The sequence below is a fragment of the Ambystoma mexicanum genome, chromosome 1q, assembly GCF_040938575.1.
Source record: "Ambystoma mexicanum isolate Mex_15411 chromosome 1q, UKY_AmexF1_1, whole genome shotgun sequence".
Taxonomy (NCBI): Eukaryota; Metazoa; Chordata; class Amphibia; order Caudata; family Ambystomatidae; genus Ambystoma; species Ambystoma mexicanum.
In genome coordinates, this window is record NC_090922.1 from 556,445,355 (window position 1) to 556,463,893 (window position 18,539).

General features: G+C 45.5%; 1 protein-coding gene across 3 annotated transcripts in view; it reads left to right on the forward strand.

Moving 5' to 3' along the window:
* The window catches only part of CBLC (Cbl proto-oncogene C), a 699,319-nt gene that overhangs the window by 654,645 nt on the left and 26,135 nt on the right, over positions 1 to 18,539 (forward strand). The gene's annotated exons all lie outside the window — the stretch shown is intronic.

Here is an 18,539-nt window from a genome sequence, read left to right on the forward strand (position 1 = left end):
TAAGCATGCGGTCAGGCCATCTCTCGAAGTAGCTCTTCTGGTGCTCAAATAATAATCAAAGTCCAAATGATCCTAGGGCCCTCTGTCCTTCCTCTGGAGGAGCTAGACGCAGTCTCTACCCCAAGTTGCCTCCTGGTGTTTTGTCTGCCTCTTCAGCCATCCTTTGATATCTGGGTTTCCAAGGTCCCTGCTGGCGAGACATTTCCTTTGTTTTCAATAGGTGTCCCCCTTACTTCTTTCAGGGAGATGTGGTCCATGATGTTGCAAGGGCATAATAAGATGCCTACATGACGGCATGTGGTTGCCAGGTTTGGGCACAAGCTTCATCTATGAGGGCACGCGGTTTCAGATGTTAACAGGTGATGCAGGGAACATACCAGCAGTAGGTGACGATAGTCAGCAAACCAGGCACAAAGGGTGCCTGCTAAAGGACAGGCATCGGCCAATCCAGAACTGGGGAGGCCATCACAATGGGAAAGAAACAGTTGGCAGCCATGTTAAGACGAGGTTAGCTTGGTTTGTTTGTGCTTTCTGTACCACTGACGTGCCTCCTTCCGACCATATCGGGCTTCAGATAGCTCCAGTATAGAGAACAGCATTAGTTGACCAAGGCAAGGGCCTGTCGTAGACACTGGGCCCTGGAGCTTTCTGGCCCGAATACACGGCTGCACGTGGGACATTGGTCAGGAGACAACTTGAGTAGGACTGGTGGTGCCTCCATGAGGACAGGCAGAAGCCAGGTTATGACAGAAGAGGTTTTCTCGAAGACAGATTGAAGGGGGGTTAGCACGGATTGAGTTGTCACAAGCACATATGAAAGCAAGGTTTTGATTGGTGGTGCTTCCACAATGACAGGCTGTAGCCACTTAGGGCAGGAGGAACCTCAGTGAGGCCAGGTAGTAATTGTGATAGGAGTAGACATGATGTTTCTTTTCCCTCACTGCTTGTAGCCCCCTCCCCTGTTTGTCTACTTCCCTCAACTAACCAATTCCCTTCTTAACTCTTACCACCTTACACTACACATCCACACCCCCCATGGATGACCACCACAGACCTATTGAAATACCACATGCACATTATCGAGCTACGACTGAGCTCCCCTGTTTAGTCCTATACTGCTACGCATTCTTCAGTAAAATTACCCAAAGCACATTTAGCCTCTCAGTCCTTCTGGTTAACATATCCGCAAGGTTATTGATCCAGCCCTTTGTAGCATACCATCACAAAGGCCCGTGTGCTTCTGAACTTCACCCACGAACACTACAGTTTTCACATCTGCCTCTCCCACTATCCCACTAACAACCCCTCCCTCTTTTCTTACAGAGCCTTGTGCTTCGAAGCCAGCAAAGCATGGCAGAAGAGCGCTATACAAGAACACTTTACTTACTTTTTTTACACTAGGAAAAGAGCCACCTGCGTGAGAAGAGATGTGGACTAGGTAAGGAAATGTAGTGTCTTCATGAGAAGAGGGCGTTTGCAGTTGGTTTGCTGCGAGCCCGGAAGCGCATTCTACAAAAGGTTCCACACAGAAGTGCAACCTCCTGTACGTGGTGCTTCCAGGTTCCCGGCTAATAGATTGTGAGCGGAGGCCACCGGAAGGAATCACAGGTAAGTGGAGGGGGCTGGTGGGATAGGGTAGTGGTGTGGCAGCGCAGCGGAAGTGGATTGTGGTGAAACGGGCAGGATCCTCCCAAAATGTAGCGATTGGACCGCGTAGAAAAGGCCAACACTACGTGAGCGGCCCTCATGGTCTTAATTATGCAAAGTCGGTCTTGTGTTCAGTGTTTACACCCCCAAACCGGTGAGGCTTCATGAGGTGCGGCAGTTGCTGGGTTATATAATGCACATTTCTCCTAAATCGATAGGAATCTGGTCAGTCAGAGCAAACAGTGCCTTCTTCAGGAAAGGCAGGTTCTAGAAATTGCTCTGAAGGGGACATTCCATTGATAATAGGCTGCCTGATTAAGCAATATGCCCCGAGCTGCTGGGGTATTACCGAGTCAGGTAATGCCCCGAGTCCCATAGTTATAACGAGGGATTCCCGGCCGGTTAAAGCCCCGGCGAGGGCCAATCAGTATGGTTCTTAGATTCGGATTCACCCTCGCCGGAGTTCTAATACGTAATCTACAACGGCCAATTCAGGATTATTTACCTGCTTCCAGTTCAGCGTCACACCAGCGGTTCACAACATTTCATAGGCCATGGTGCATATAAACCATGATGATGACAGAAAAGGATGTGATCCCCCAAGAATGACATGACCTCAATTAATTAGATTTGACTAAATGTATTTCCAAGATGTGTCCCATCATTAAAGCCGAATCCGAATTTCCTCACACTCTTCAGCTGGACTGTATTTTAGCTAATTTCAATCGCCAAGATGGATACCCATTGTAAAGTACCGGTGGGGGGCGTCTGTACTTCCGCTCTCTTTATGGTTGAGGAGAGGTACAGAGGACCCCAGCCAAGATTCTCTATTATGGTAACGTAGTCGAGCAATCAAGGCCTAGCTTCTCAGGAGGTGATGCAAGCTGGTTTTTAAGTACAGTGCAGTCCCCAAGCACCCACAAAGGAATGTCCACACACTGTATCGGTTACAACACAGTCTTTATATAATTAATGTTCAAAGGTATATACAATATCACGATAACTCACTTTGTACTCCGAAAATCAGCAATGGTAAATATGTACAATTCTAAAGTGGTACCACTAACGTTACTCAATCTTATTAAAGTGCATACGGTCAGAATGACACACAGATCAAAAACAAAGAGGAAACCAGCAGTAGAGAGAGGAAGGAAAGCAAGGTGATTGAACAATTGGCAGAATACTGGTAACTACCATTAAACACAGCTCTGTGTGGAGATCCCCCCACCTGGGCAACCTGTAGAAGAAAGATACAAGCCCAGTCCATATATTATTCACCCTTAGACTTCCCAATAGTTCTGCAACCCCAAAGTACCTTGGTGTTGTAGCGCTCCGCATCAGGGAAATCTCAACCCTTCTTGAGTGTCCTCCCTTTCAGGCACGAGTCACGGGTCGTCGAATGTCCAATGGAGAACAGGTCGAGCTATGACATTGAAGTGGCCGCGTCGCTCCTAGCGGTGCTCGTTGATGGGGAAGCGTAAACGTCCTGCAAGCAAGAGGCGTACGGGGCACCTCGGTGTCGATAGTTCTGGACCGCAAAGAGTTGAGGAACTGTAAGGGCGTAGAGTCGCCGGCGTCTCTGTGGTCTTTGGGTGGCAGGAAACCCACCGGTGGATGCTCCTCGCCGCGTCGACAGTCAGGCCTTCCCCAGCAGGATACAGCGGCGACGATGCGGACGAGAGCATCCTTGGATCAATGAAGTTTCTTAGGCAATGGGAGCACGGAGGCTACAGTCGGCGACGGCAGTCGGCGACAGTGGCGGACAACAGTCCGGGCGCTTCTCCTTGAAGTTCCGCAGCAATCCCCGTATCGGGTTGGCAGCCTGTCGAAGGTCTGTCTACCAGGGAGCTTAGGCAAAGATCAGCTGTGCACGATAGTCCCTCGTAGCTCGGGAAGAGGGCGCCTTACTAGGTCCTCTCTGTGTCAGTTCTTGAAGCACAGCAGCTTTCCGATTGCGAAGGAGAGCAACAGCAATCCTTCTCGTCCAGCCGGGCTCAAGGTTAAGCTAGTGGACTTCAGCTTCTGAACACGATTCCTAGCAGTGAGAGGTCCCCAGATATACTGTTGATCTCCCATTCATTCCGCTGGGTCGCACTGAAGCATCCAATCACGACCACGTGCATTCATGCAGGCAGTCAACCAATCAGGTACATGAGGTATTCAGGCCATTCACTTCTCTCCAGACACTCACAACAAGTTATGTGTATTGGGAGAAGTACCGAGCCATTCAACACTCCAAGCTGCATTCATACCGGTTTGGGCAGGGCTGTCTCAACCATTGTGTCAAACACCAGATACTAGACAGCCACAACATTGAATGCATATTCATCACACACTTCACCCAGGCCCCACCCACAGGCGTACCCACAACATACGGTCGTTGAGAAGGCTCCAGCAAGTCTGGTCAGCACTTCCCCACACTACCATATGCGGAACTTCCACCCAACAGCCAGTCAGGGGGAAGGGACAGAGGCAGGGCTTCCCGGGACTTCGGGAAGTTCAGGGTAACAGGTGATGAAAGGCAAGAGGCCATGGGGGCCATTTTGTCTCCATCAGGAATCTACCGATTCCAATGACAGGGCCTGGGCATCCCGAAATGGAGGACGCTCAGGGCACTAGTCATTTCAGCACAGAGTTGCCACCAGCCCGTACCCTGGTCTGTGGGTCACACACAGGTGCCCAAACACATACACTAGGGGCACAGGGTTGTACCCCTGCCCATGGGTGCTGTAAGGTTATCCCATGGGTCTGTTCACCAAACCAAAAGAGAGAGAGCTGCACCACCAGGAGTCCCAAATTAACTCCTGCGCGGAAAACACGGCAGAACACACGATAAAAAGTGGTAAAGGACAAGGATACGGAGACCCTGTCCCTCCAATGCATTTCCAGCATCACACCCATGCCAGACATCCATTAGACAAGAAGTTAGACTTGACGCTCAAGGAATCCTATGCGGACTGAAACCTTCACAATGTAGCCGCCTTTATGCTGAACAGTCTCTCCTGTCAGAGTCTTGGCGCTTTAAGGCAAGTGTCCTAAAGGACAATGACAGTGCTGTATATACAGAAAATATAGTTTTACACAATAAGTTCACGTCACCCCTTATATCTTTTCACATTTTTCCCAAACTGTGCATACAACATATTTCTTATGTTCATTGTGTTATATTTATCTTGACTGGAGTCAACCATTCTCCAGATATAATCAATCATGCAGCTGTAAGCAGTGTGAACGTCTCTTCCAAAACAACTTGAGTCTATATCCAATATGCTCAGAAGTAATACGGGTCAGTGATCCATTACATTTGTTTTAATAACAGACCATGTTTGTAGCCAACTTGACCCATATATCATCAGAGGTAGTTAATGGATGAATTGTTTCTGGCAGACTAACTGCAGAAAGTCAAGCCCTTTATCTGAGCAAACAACTCCAGAGCGGCAGTCCAAGCCCTGGTCATCTGCTACCTGGATGGTGGCAGTGCCCTTCTGGAAGACCTACCACTTACCACCCTTTCACTCCTGAGATGAGCCCTACATGCTGTTGCATGACTCATTAAAGGACTCTGCAAACTCAGCCCCATCACCCGACCTCCATCAAACTAGACTGGCTAGTGCTGTAACTATTTATCACCTTGAAAATCTGCCTTATCAGCTACAAGGCCATCGCCCTGTAGTCCCCAAAGCTACCTCACTAAGACACTCCCAATTTCCTGATCCCTACTATCCACCAGAAGCAAAGACATGTGCCGATTTGAACTCCACATATGCAGGAAGGATAGAACTAGAAGACAGACCTTCTCCGTCTACTCCTCCAGAATCTAGACCCTGTTCCTCATAAAACTAGACTCTCATGATTGCTTTTACATTTCAGGAAGGAGCCTAGGTCACTCCTCTTCAAGGAATGCCTCCTCCCTAACTCCTGCGCCCAAATAACCTCCACTCACGACCCAACCCGAGACAGGTGATCTGCTCCCCCTGTTTCCTCCACTAGATGCTTGTAGATCCCTTGCTGCCAATTCCCCCCTCCCTCTCTGGTTATTAGCTCTCCGCTTCCTGTATCTCTGCTTTCATCAATGTGTACAGTTCTGCATGTAAGTAAGAGATTTTACAAGATCCCTTTCAACTATAGGAGTGTGGAGTTTATTTAACCATTGAGATGACAACCACTGCCTATGGCTGGGGATCGTGAATGTGATGATCACGGGGGATGGGTGCTGCTATCAACTGTGTGATGCTAAGCCTAATGAGGTGCACAGGAGATTCCACGGACCACCCCACCGTGCCGCAGGTGAAAGGCAGAGGACTGTCCCACACGTCACGCTATCCCTACCACCTCCCATTTAAGGAGATATCATATGTAAAGAATATGTGGGGAGGGAGGGGTGGAAATGGCAGCAAGCGATGTACAAGCATCTAGGGGAGGAAACAGGGAGGGAGCAGATCACCTGTCTCACGTTGGGTCAGGAGTGGAGGTTAACATTAACTGAAACTGGCTCATATAAATCTGGTCACTGCTTGTATGCAGTCCTGGTTAGAGGGCATGGGGGGTTGATATGACTGATACTGTACCTAGGTTTTGGACAGATCACTACCATAGGGTCTTTCTTATTAAGTCAACCAGACATGAAAGCTGTGCTTCCGTATCTATTGGTGCCAAACCAGCCCACATGAAAAAGGAGCTGGATAGTATGCCTGCTATTCGGGAAGGGGAGGCATGGAGCCGCTGTGCTTCATCTCAAGGATGCGATTATTTTTTTGAGCAGGGTGCCCAAATAATGTATACCATCTGTGCTAAATATGCCCCTCTGAGGTCTGGTACATTACACAGCTCTGTGAGCTTAAAACAGAATATAAACATCACGAGAATACATGGTACTCTTCAAAATTGCCTGAACACACCTTATCAGCGAAAATAGCTCTGACTAATTATAAAAAAGCTATTTTCAGAACAAAATCAAATTTCTTAGCTGGAAGAATTACAGCTGCAGCAAATCATCATCAAGAGTTATTTAAAGTTATTGCACATTTTGTTAATCCTGGTATGACTGCTCCAGTGAAGGACCTATCTGTAGACTACTTAAATGGGCTGAGTACTTTCTTCATGGATGAAATCTTGAATGTTCAGGATAGTATTAATCCCAAATGGAGCCAGATAGTAAGACCCCTTGAATGTTATGAATGAGACCACTGATCTAATGGAAGACGTAACTATCAGGACTGCCCCTGTAAGTGATTTCAATCCGGCACATCACCTATGTCAATGCCTAGCGAGTGATGCACAACTGAAACCTTGAATTATTTATTTGAGTCTATAAGCTATTTTATTCTGAACAATGTACCACTTATATCACATCCCTCTCTTTGAACACCCCCTGTCACACTGAACCAGGAATCAGGCTGGTTTGCAAAGTTAAAATATTTATTGAGGTCTTTCACCATAGAATCACACTATTTTTAACGGGAATACAATGTCCCCAATGGGGTGATGTCACACTAAAAAATCTCCTTAATCATAAGGAGTAATAATGAGCAAAAACAATGCAGCACAGAAATAATACTTTTGGGTGTATATTCAAAAGAAGTAGCAGTGTGAATATTATTTCCCCCTGCACACCCCTCAACCCCCCAATATGCAATGTAGAGATATAGGCAGAGAGAGAATAGGTTTCAGGAATGCAGAATTCAAGCAAATATATCAATCCCAATTTCCCCCCAGCAAACTCAAGAGAGAAACAGGACTAATTGGCAAACTGTCAAAATTGGCTTTGAATGGAATAGTGAAAACACTAAATATGGGCTTAAATCACTGAAATTGTTGAAATTCTTATGGGAGCCGCTGTATCTGGTTATTTTACACGTTATAGATTCTGCCAAAATGAAAAATTTGGGGCAAACTTTTCTGCGATCGCGGGCGAACTATAAGGATTTGAGATGCGGGTTTGGGTTCTATAGAAAGCTTAGGATGTTAGCTGCAAGCAGACAGTTACATTTCATTTCTAGCATGAAAAATAGAAGATATGAACGTTTTCGTGGAGGTCTTTTTTTCAGATAGAGGCAAATTGTAAAACAAGGATGCACTTTTGAAAAGACAAACAGGATTTCTTTACACTAGGGATGGACTTTGAAGAAGCAAACTACACGACAGCACAGCCACCAGCCCAGGACATCTCTAGATCAGGTTTGTGCCTGCTGAGAAGCAGGCTGCTTAAGAAAAAATATATAACGGCGCAAAGGTCGGTTTAACACTACTAGTACAGAAGGAGATAATGGGGATGAGATAGAGAGTTCAGGTAGTCCAAAAATATTCTAACAATGCAGTTATGAATATCATAGAGGATGGGTTTGGATAGGGATGACTATGGACAGTACATAGGCTAGTGGCAGTCCTATACTAAGGATACTCACTATAGAGGTTTGAACAGAACTGGGCACACCGGACTGGACAGCAAGGCACTCTGGTCTGCAATCAGCAAGGCACTCTGCTCACTGCACGGTATGAATGGACTGGATCTGCAATTGCTCTGGTTCACAGCTATCTGGTCTCAGCACGGCTCTACTGGGTGGGGTCTTTGGATTCTGGCAATAATTCTTAGCAGGAAAGCAGTACAGCACAGCCAGGCTGTTCTTTGGTTCCCCTTAGATGTCTGGGGTGAATTCTGGTTTCTGGAATTTTAAGGCCAAGATGAGAAGGGTTCAGCTTTAGAATGGGCCTTTCTGCTTGCCAAGTGTCTGGAGTCTGGAGTCTGGAATATGGATAGTTCTCTTGCAAAGTGCTCCATCAGCGATCGGTTGGTGGGTGAATGTGTGCCTGTTTCTAAGCCCTGAGCTGTCTCTATTTATGCATTTGATAAAGGGGTGTGTATGCTGGATCATCCTAAGCGTGCCCCATTGGTTGGCTATAGGCTAGAATATTTCCGCTCCCTTGATTGGAGGAGAAAACAGTGTGTCACCATGATGATGTGGTTTTATGAGGCAGGGAATCCTCCCCTTGGGTTTTGAACATGAAATCTACTTTTCATCTAATACATATTTAGAATTTTAGAAACTTGATAACAATAGCATATCTAGATCACATATTTTGTGGAGCTAATATTCTTCCAAACCCCGTCTCTGTAGGATCTTGGGTCTGGATTTGACAGAATTTTACACTTTTTGTCCAGGACACTATCTCTAATTTGTCCAAAATGTGTACACATGTGCGCGTTGTATATGGGCATCAGCGTGTGAATTTTCATGCTTCTGACATCAATACATTTGCTATAAAACCACAATTTGTACAGTTATGTCCCAGAACATAGCACATAGTTCTGGCTCCTCTTAAAATGTGCAGCAGAAATTTAGGGTCAGAAGTCCACGGTTTATATATTTTTTTACAATTGTCCACAGTAAACTATCAGTCTTATTAGAAATCTGCTTTTTGTCCATTGTGAATCAACAATATTGTCTGTCCCCGCCTCCTTCTCCTTCTTGCAGCTTCAGCAGCCATCTCCGCCCACTTCCATCGGGCAGAGACCCTTCACAATCCTTCCTGATTATCATCTCCATGCCTGGGAGGAAGCTCATTGTGCTCTTCCCAGAGCAGCCCCAGTGCCCCTACCCTCTTATTCAACACCTGGATGTGAGTTCCTGGCCCAGAGAACAGAATGGAGGTGCCTTGCCGAGTGGGGGAAGTTGTTTTGTAGTTTTGGCTTGAATCAGGCTTACTTTAAAAGTTACTTTGTTACATGTTTCTTTGTTGAAAATAAACTTGCAATTTTAAAACAAACATCTAGAACACTGATTCCAGACTCTAAACCATGAAGTTTAAATAGTTGCACCTAGGTTACTCTTGATAACAGGTCACTTAGATTTTAGACATCAGATCTTAATGGTACAAGGTTACAGTTTTAAAACAGGCTTTTGAAATAGTTCTTCAGGCAGCCGCTGGTACTGCGCCCAGATTTTGACAGCTTTCACAGGCAGGCAAACTGGCTGTGGATATTTTTGTGACCAATTCAGCTTTCCAGGATATTGCAATTCCACAATGCTTTCTTGACTGCAGTAACATGTGACACCCCGCAAGAAGTTTGGATGTTTGTGGGTGTTTAGGACCAGCATTTCGTATTTTCAGCAAGCAAGGAAAGATTTAACTGCAAGATTTCGGATTTCTTTCAGAAACACTGCTTTTCATCTCTGCTCCATTTTTACATGTTGGACAGCCCAATGACATGTTTCAGAAGCCCGGTCTCCATTCCACCACTGACAACATGCATGGTAGATTTGGCAGCCATATTTTTGTGCTTGGTAGAGCGCAATTTCCTTAGGTTTTGGCGCGCATGAGGTTTTTGCGGCCATTTTGCTGATTCTGGTACCACCAGCACACAGTGATGCTGCAGGGCAGTGCAGAGTGGGTTAAAACATCCCACACCCTGTTTACTTTTAAGCAGGTATCAGAGGAGGATATTCTCAGCCTCCTTTTGAAACTCAAACCCCTGAACAATTTACTTTTTCCAGTTACTGCACTCGTTGCTGAGCGGATGTCATCATTTTATGATGAAGTTTGTTAAGGCATCATTTAAGCAGGGGGTCGTCCGAGACCTCCTGAAATTGTCAGTCATCTCCCTGATTCTAAAGAAGGCCAGTCTCGACCCTGCGGACTATCAGAATGATTGCCCTATTGCCCTATCGCTGGACTTCCATGGCCATGAAAAATCCTGGAAATGTGGCCACAAGCCAGTTCCAGAAATATGTTGAAGACAAGAGTCTTCTTCATCTTCTACAATCTGGTTTCCGACCCAAATTTGGACAGAGACAGTATTGGTGGCTGTATGGGATGAGCTGTTGCAGGCAGGGGATGAAGGTAAACTCTCCCTGCTTGTGATGCTCGACCTATCCGCTGCATTTGATACAGTGGACCATGGCATTTTGTTAGAACGCCTAAAAAACATAGGGAATGTGGACACACAGGCCCTTTATTGGTTTGCTTAATTTTTGGCAGGGTGCAAACAAAGCGTACAGGTGGAAGGTTTCATATCTGAAATCCTTGCACAATGTTGTGGTGTACCACAGGGCTCTGCACTCTCTCCCATCGTATTTAACATCTATATTCACCCACTAATCGACATTTTGGAGAAACATCATCTCAGGTTCCACTCATATACTGATGATACGCAGCTGTATATCGGACTTGATAACATGGATAATGCCCTTGTCAAGGTAGGTAGATGCCTGGAAGAAATAGGGGTAAGGATGGCACAAAACTGGCTACAGCTCAACCCCAGGAAAACAGGTGATCCTTTTTGGACCAAAACATTTATTGGAGGGGACCAGTAGTCCGCCTCCACCTCCGTCTCTGGGTTCCACACTTAAATATGCCTCAAGGGGTAAAAAACCTGGGATGTATATAGCAGAGTGACCTGCGCTGTGCTGGCCAGGTTTCAGCTAAAGTCCAGTCTTTTATAATATTCAGTTGCTGCAGCAAGCACTCCTTTGTGTACCTGAGACTGACCATGCGGTGGTTGCAGGAGCTCTAGTCAATTTGAAATTGGACTGTTACAATGGGCTCCTTGTGGAGTCCCGGCTAAACAGATCCATTGCCTACAAAAGGCACAAAATGCAGGAGTCAGAATAGTGTTTGGTGCACCTAAAAACACCCTAACTTCAGGCCTCCGCCGCTCCCTCCATTGGTTAGCGGTGGCGGATCATTTAAAATACAAGATCGGCTGTTGGTGTTTAAATTCATCAATGGCCTTGCACCAAGCTACCAAAGGGATAAGCTTAACTTCCATCCCGCCCGGGCCTTAAGGTCGGAAGATGCATTTCTGTTTACTAATCCAAGAACAAAATGTGTCTCATGGGGAGATTGCAGATTCCCAGTTGCTGGGCCCAGATTGTGGAATAGCCTTCCTTTAAACCTAAGGAAGGCCAATGCCTTTTTGGCATTCCGAGCAGGCCTAAAGACACATTTTTTCAAATAATTTTTCTCAATGATACCACCATCAGGTGACTGATTCTTATACTCGGCTTTCTTTTCATCTGCGCCAGGATTCGATTTATTTCTGTGTGTGCACCTTTATAAATGATCCAAATCAAATAAAAAAAATCAAATAAAAAATAAGCTTCTGTGCTTGTGACTCTTGGGTTAGGATCCAACTACATGTCAGCAGAGATGAAGAGACACAGCAAGAAGCCATTCTGATGTGGAAAAACCATGCATTGTCTTTCCTGAGGTGTCTGGAGAAGTGCTGGCCTGACCTCTGCTAATCTGCACCGAGGTGCGCATGGTCTGCCCACTCGGCAGAAGTCCAAGATGGCGGACGATCCTAAAGAAGTCTTGTTCTGCTTTGATGCACAGCACAACATTAATTATACACAGGTGAGTTAGGCTTCTGGTGGAGTGTATACCAATCTGTATGACCTATTAATAACAGCCCACAGGTGCAAAAAATCCTGCATTGAACCATGATCACGGGCTAATAAAAGTCACAGCCATTCACCATTCTGGGAGCAGGTTTAGCTTGTGAGGGATTAGTCAGCAAGAGAATTCAGTCACTTTAGAAGAAGAGAGTTGGTGAAAGAGTGTCTGGGGAAGGCAGGAGGGATGACTGGAGTGAGAGGTAGAGATGCATTGGAAAGAAGGTTGGTGGAGTGGCTAAGGGATATGGAGAAGACATCAGAGTGGAGAAGGCAAGACGAGAATCAGCAAAGGCGACATTAGTAACACTGAGGATGTTGTAGGAAACAAGAAAGAGGAGGATTCAGGTAACATCCAGGAGAAAGTTGCTGAGGAGATAGATGGAGGAAGAAACGGGACGAGGCACAAGTATGTTGGTTGGAAAGAATGAGAAAGTGCAGGCTGGCGGAAGTACTCAGAAAAAGGGAGATAATACACCCATAGAGGAAAGTAGAAGATACAGGGAGGAGGGCGGTCTTGAGGTTCACAAGGCAATATGGAGTCAGTAGGAGGTGAAACCAACAAAAGTCAAGGGAGACACTGGGAGGGGAAGAGGTAAAACGCTTGTGACAGAGCAGAAGAAAAAGAGATGAAGGAAGATAACTAGAGGTGCAGGAGATTTTTCTTAGGCCTGAGACAGTTGCAACCCTTCTGGGACTTGGGGGCTGGGGTGTAGCCAGGGCACTAAAACAAGGCAGTGGCAGGAAAAAAATGGTGTAAGTCAACTTAGTTTTCTACCCCTGTAATGGATGCTCTGGGGCTTTGCCAGATACTATTGATCTCCAGGGTCTTCCCGCCCTCATGTCTAGTTGGCTGGCTCATGTGGACCCCAAGACCTAGAAGCCCGTCAGTTATCCCAGAGATAAAGATGAGAATAAGCATACCAAAGAAAATGAAGCCAGGAAACAAGGAAGAAGTGCAGGGACAGTCAAAACCCCACAACTTGAGTGACCGTAAGTTAAGCATCTAGTCGGGTGCAACCCTAGATTGGGAATGGCAAGTGTGGTGAGTCTCCCTGCTACCTCTGAGGTCCCCAAACCCCACGGGAGCCAGGGCAACAGGCCCACATAGTATCAAGCTCCATCCATCCAAATCTAAACTGGTGACAGGAGAAGTTAACTCCTTCCACCTAAGGGAAAGGAGTTTCAAACTGTAAACAATCCAAACAATGGTTTACGTACATTTATCCCTCTGGCAAAGCTGTATTAGGAATCATTTACAAGTTTACGGGACCCACAAAGTTCATGGGATCCCTATTTTATATATTGTTAGAGGTTTGGAACATGAGCAATAGAAAAATACCAATACACATCTCTGGCACAAGTGTAGAGATAAGCAAGCATTGTGCTCTGTGAGAAACCTGAGGGTATTCTCCCAAGTAGATCCTGTGAATCCCTTATTCAGGTGGCCAGGTAAGGGCTGGCACTCTCAGATCCCAACTCTGGGGTGAATGAGCGAAGGAGGATTGAGTGGGTAGGAGAACCTGGGTTTATGCTCTGGGGAATGCCACAGGTAAATTGCAGTATTACACCGGGGAAAGAGGTCGAGGAGGAGGAAGTCCATAAGGCTTTTATCGGCCGTTTCATATCAACCTCCCTTCCACCCAATGAATCTCCCTTACCAGAATCCAACAACCTCTCCACATCTGGTAAACCTGTTAGAAACCCAAACCCCGTTGGAGTGGTAAACTACATCTCCCAGAATTCCTACTTTGCGATTGCTTATCCGAGTACTTCCTTTCATTCTGCTCCCTGTCCCTCTGATTATTATTTCTCAAACTCCCAATATGCTTTGACAAAACACTACAGTTTCCACAATACCCCCTACTCATTTTACAAATCCTACAAAACTCACTGTTCCAATTTTATCAACCCCACAAGGACGAGGGATATAATTCCTTATGATACATTTTCCCCATCCTACCCTGAGAAACTCCCCCCACCCTTTTCTGACTCACAGCATGAAAGACAACAAACTAACACCAGAGTCATTTACCTGGCATGTCCCAACACAAAGCACAGGCAGAGTTAGGCAATTGACAATAACTACACACACCTGACTGCCCTTTGTTTTCCCCACAGGGATAAAAGGCAGAGCACGAGAGCATACTTTGAGCAAGGCCGAATGTACAAGAAAGCAGCTATTCCGGGACGGCAGTTCAATTGAAGGAGAAAGGTGGAGGGAACCGAAAGGACAACAAGGAGGGGATTGCCCTTGCCCTTTTTAACCCATGCCCGCAAAGCCTTCGATAAAAGGAACAGTAAGACCGGGAATTGCAGCTCACGATTGGTGTGGCAGATGCCAACGGTACACAAGGCCCTCCCGCACTTATAGCCCGGGTGTGCAAAATAACTTGCCGCCGTGGTACCTTCCTTGACTCCAGTGGAAGAAAAACCAATGAGTTAAGCACAGCCGTTGAGTCGGAAGAATCTGATAGGGAACCAGACAGTGTTAAAACTCAAGGTTGCAGTGGCATCGTTTTCAGTAAAGAAAAGAACATAATAGATAAAAGTCTTTTGTGAACTAATGAGGTATCACTGTTAAGAGTGGTCCGGAGTCACATGGGTCCTCATTTGAAAGACTCTGACGTTCCTGAACAAGGAGAATATGGTGAATTGAGAGAAAGGTGTGAAATGTCAAAGTGGTTACACAGGGTCAAGCCAAAACCACTTGTACAGTCGAAACTCTTTCACACATTGTGAAGTGAACTGTGTTACTGAGCGGAACACCGCATAGATTATGATAAAGTGAAACCTGCACTTACCATAGAACATGGAGTGACCCAGTGAGACGTGCTTGTCCTTCGGAAGTCTCTGTGTAAAGTGAACATTTTTTTGGAAAGCAGATAAAGGAGGTTTGAGCCCGTACGAGGGGGGGAGGGGTTAAGTAAAGAGGACACCAGTAACCCAATAAATTGTTTTAAAAAAAGACATTGAGATTCTTGAATATTGCAAGACGATGATGAATTGAAAAACTAAGTGAACTGCATTGTGGTGACAAACGTGAACCTGACTGAGGTATGTCCACAGTGAGTTGTTGGTCTGAGCCTGATTGAGGGAGGCTGACGTTCTGAAAGAGATCGGAACCTGGCTGAGGGGGATCCTCGGGTGAGGAGTATTCTTCTGACTTGAAAATAAATAGAAGGAATTTTTGTTTGTTGTTTGTGATGTATCAGAAGCAAGAGACTTTGCATAAAGAGACTTGGGCACAAAAGGCCCTGATATCTGAAAAGGAACTGTATACTCAGCCCGCAGAAGCCCAGAAGTGTGCTGTGCTCAAGAGTCCTGCCTTGTCCCGTGCTTTAAACCTAGGGAAGGGAGACCCTGACCATGACATCCTGACTTATCATTTGAAAATACTTCTTTCTTTGTGAACATTATTCCACACTGTTCAGTAGCATAGCGGTAAGAATTGGCAATAGGGTTTTTCTAAGTACAGGCCCTTTTGATTTGACTAGACTCCACTAGGACTGTATTATTATTATTTGATGGTCGTAGCTTGCTCCCATGTTAGATTTAGATTTGGCTTTTATCTCACCCATTTTTACAGTTTAATAAACACCCTTGAACTGTGATCACTCGTGTCTGTCTTGCTTTGATACCATGCTTTCCTTACATCTCCCGCTCCAAAAAGCTTTGCAGCATATTGTATGCAAGACGCACTTGCTGAACAAACAATCCCTTCTGCAGGTTTAGAGAACTCACACATTTTTCAGCTCCAGTCTAAAATAAAAAATAGTGGCTGGCCTTGGTATAGCCTCAGGCCAGCCACTGTAGAGACCACATGACTCTGAGAACATGACCCAACCATAGGGCAGCCCGTCCCCCGGCACATTTAATGTTATTAGGTCCACTTAGGAGGCAGTGAGATCAGCCTTTAAAAGGCAGCCAGCTGGGTCAATCTTGTCAATCATTGGGAGTGGTTGCAAGGAGAGCAGCAGATCCCAGGAGATCCCAGTCATGGAGACCCTGTGCCAGCAGATGGTGATGCCAGGGAACAGGCAGGAAGAGATACTGGTGCGTGTTAAGGGGGAAGAAGTGTGGTATAGCGAGGAGGGAGAGATTGGGTATGTTTATGATGCTAGAGGGGGGAGTGATGGTGAGCAGAGCGAAGAAGAGGAGGAGAGGAGTATTGTGTGGGAGAAACTTTAGTTGGAAGGCGACAGTGGGGAAGAGTGGTGTGTTGAAGGAAGAGGGGATGGAGGAAGATATTTGTGGATTAGAAGACTGACAGGAGAGGGAATTATTATGGATTGGTATGCAGCATTCCTCAACCCTACATTTAAAGGCGTGAGCGGATGGCCGGCGGCACGTCTACTGACCTTTGTGAAGCTGGGAATTGGGATTATCATAACGGACATTGTAAGCCCCATTCCCTTTTTACAATTGGTGACCCTATCCATACGGAAGGAAGAGTCTGAGGCTTTGGAAGTGTTTCTAATTATCAACATCTATTGGAACCCCCTGAAACTCACTATGGAAGCCTTTCTGAGCATAATGATGGACTCTATTGACGATCTCTTGCTGACTCAGAATCCCCACTTTATCATTGTGGGAGGAGACTTTAATTGCCATTGTTTGTGATCTATAGAGTCCAAGAACTTGGCAACTATGGTGGGGCCCTTGCTGGGTTCCAGGAAGTCTGAAAGACTATGTGAATTCATGGATGACAAGGATCTGCATATCTTGAATGGTCAAACTTGTGTAGACATCCCAGCAAAGCCTAAAACCTGTATACTGGATTATGTCTTCGTCTCTAAGGCTGTGATACATCGAGTCTCTGACTTTGAGGCGATTTGTAGAGATACAAGTGACCATGCCCTTCTGCACATCACATGGAATTGCCCTCGCCAAGATGTGGGTGAAAAAGTGTTACTGAATATTGAGACCACTCATGGTGGTACCCGCCTGAGACTGACAAATCAAGATTTTCTCTCTTTAAATGCTAGTTTTGCTGAGCACTTGAAAAAGGGGGGCAATTCCAACTATGCTCCTTTTCTTCATGAATTCATGTTTATGCCTAGAAAGAACAAAACAACTTAATTTCTCCATAGACACTCCTTTGATGCAGCAGTAAAGAGGAACAGAACAGAAAATCGTTCTTCACAGACATAAACCTTAGGAGAATTGCATATGCAGCCCTTGACCATCGACGGAGTTTGATCAAGAAAAGATGGCAGATCTATAAGAACTGGTTAAAGAGGGAAAGGCTTCTTTATTACAATCTGACGCAGAGATGATGATGACATCGAACTTGAAGAAAAATTCTAGAACAATTTGGCAACTTATTAATGAGACAGGTCATCTGAGCTCGATGTCGTTGGCAAATGTTGTTCCGGAAGAAATCTGAATTGAGTTCTTTGGCAGGCTATTCGAAGCAAAATATAATATCCCTCCACAAGAACTTTAAGTTGAGGTCCCGTCCTGGCCCGTTTCTTTGGATTATCAAGATTTGGAGATTCTTATTAAAAAAGCAAATTTTTCGAGCACTCCAGGCCCAGATGGGATCACTAACAGCATGATGAAGCAAACTCCAGAGGTATGGATCCTGTTAATCCTAGATCTTGTCCACCAAATCTTCAAATCTAGACACATTCCGGAATCTTGGAAGAAAGCGATCATCATCCCAATTTATAAAAAAAGCCAACAGGAGGGATCCGTTCAACTATCCAATTGAGTTATTGAACACTCTGAGTAAATTGTTCTCTGCTTTTCTTCTAAAGAAATTACAACTCAGGATTCAATTGTCAAATAGATCCGACCCTAGACAAACACGTTTTTTGAAAGAAACAGGGACGGAATTAAACCTTCTCTTGCTTAACATACTGAAGGGAAAGCCTTGTAATGGAAGAACTAAAATATACCTAACCTTTGTGGATTGAACCAAAGCCTTCGATAGTGTGGACCGTCAGCTTCTTTGGAGATAGATTGAGCTGTGGAACTGTCCCCCTCACCTGTTGGCTGCAATTAAATCCCTCTACGACTCCACGTTTATTCCAGTCCGGTTGAATGCTGAGGGATTATTGATTAGACCTATTCCTACGTTCAGGGGCCTAAAGCAGGGAAGTCTGCTAGCTCCAACTCTATTCAGTCTTTTTTTATTATCGGACATGAGTGACCACTTAAAGATAGCAAAATCTTTTCCTCCATTTATTGGGGTGTGGAATTGTCCAGGCTCCTTTACGTGGATGACATCGTACTGATTGGCCTCAGAGATCGCTTGTAGCACTAAACTTCTTACAGCAAAATGGCCTCTCCATGAATTTATCAAAAACCAGTATAATGACGTTAGGACCACAAAGAGCTAACGGAAAAGCAGACTTCAAATGGCACGTTGAAGGCCACAGACTAGGAATGACTTCAGAGATCACTTATCTTGGAACCCTGGTTAGTAACAACATTTGTGACCAGCCACAACAACTGCATCTTAAATTCAGACTCAAAATCGTGATCGGTCAGGGG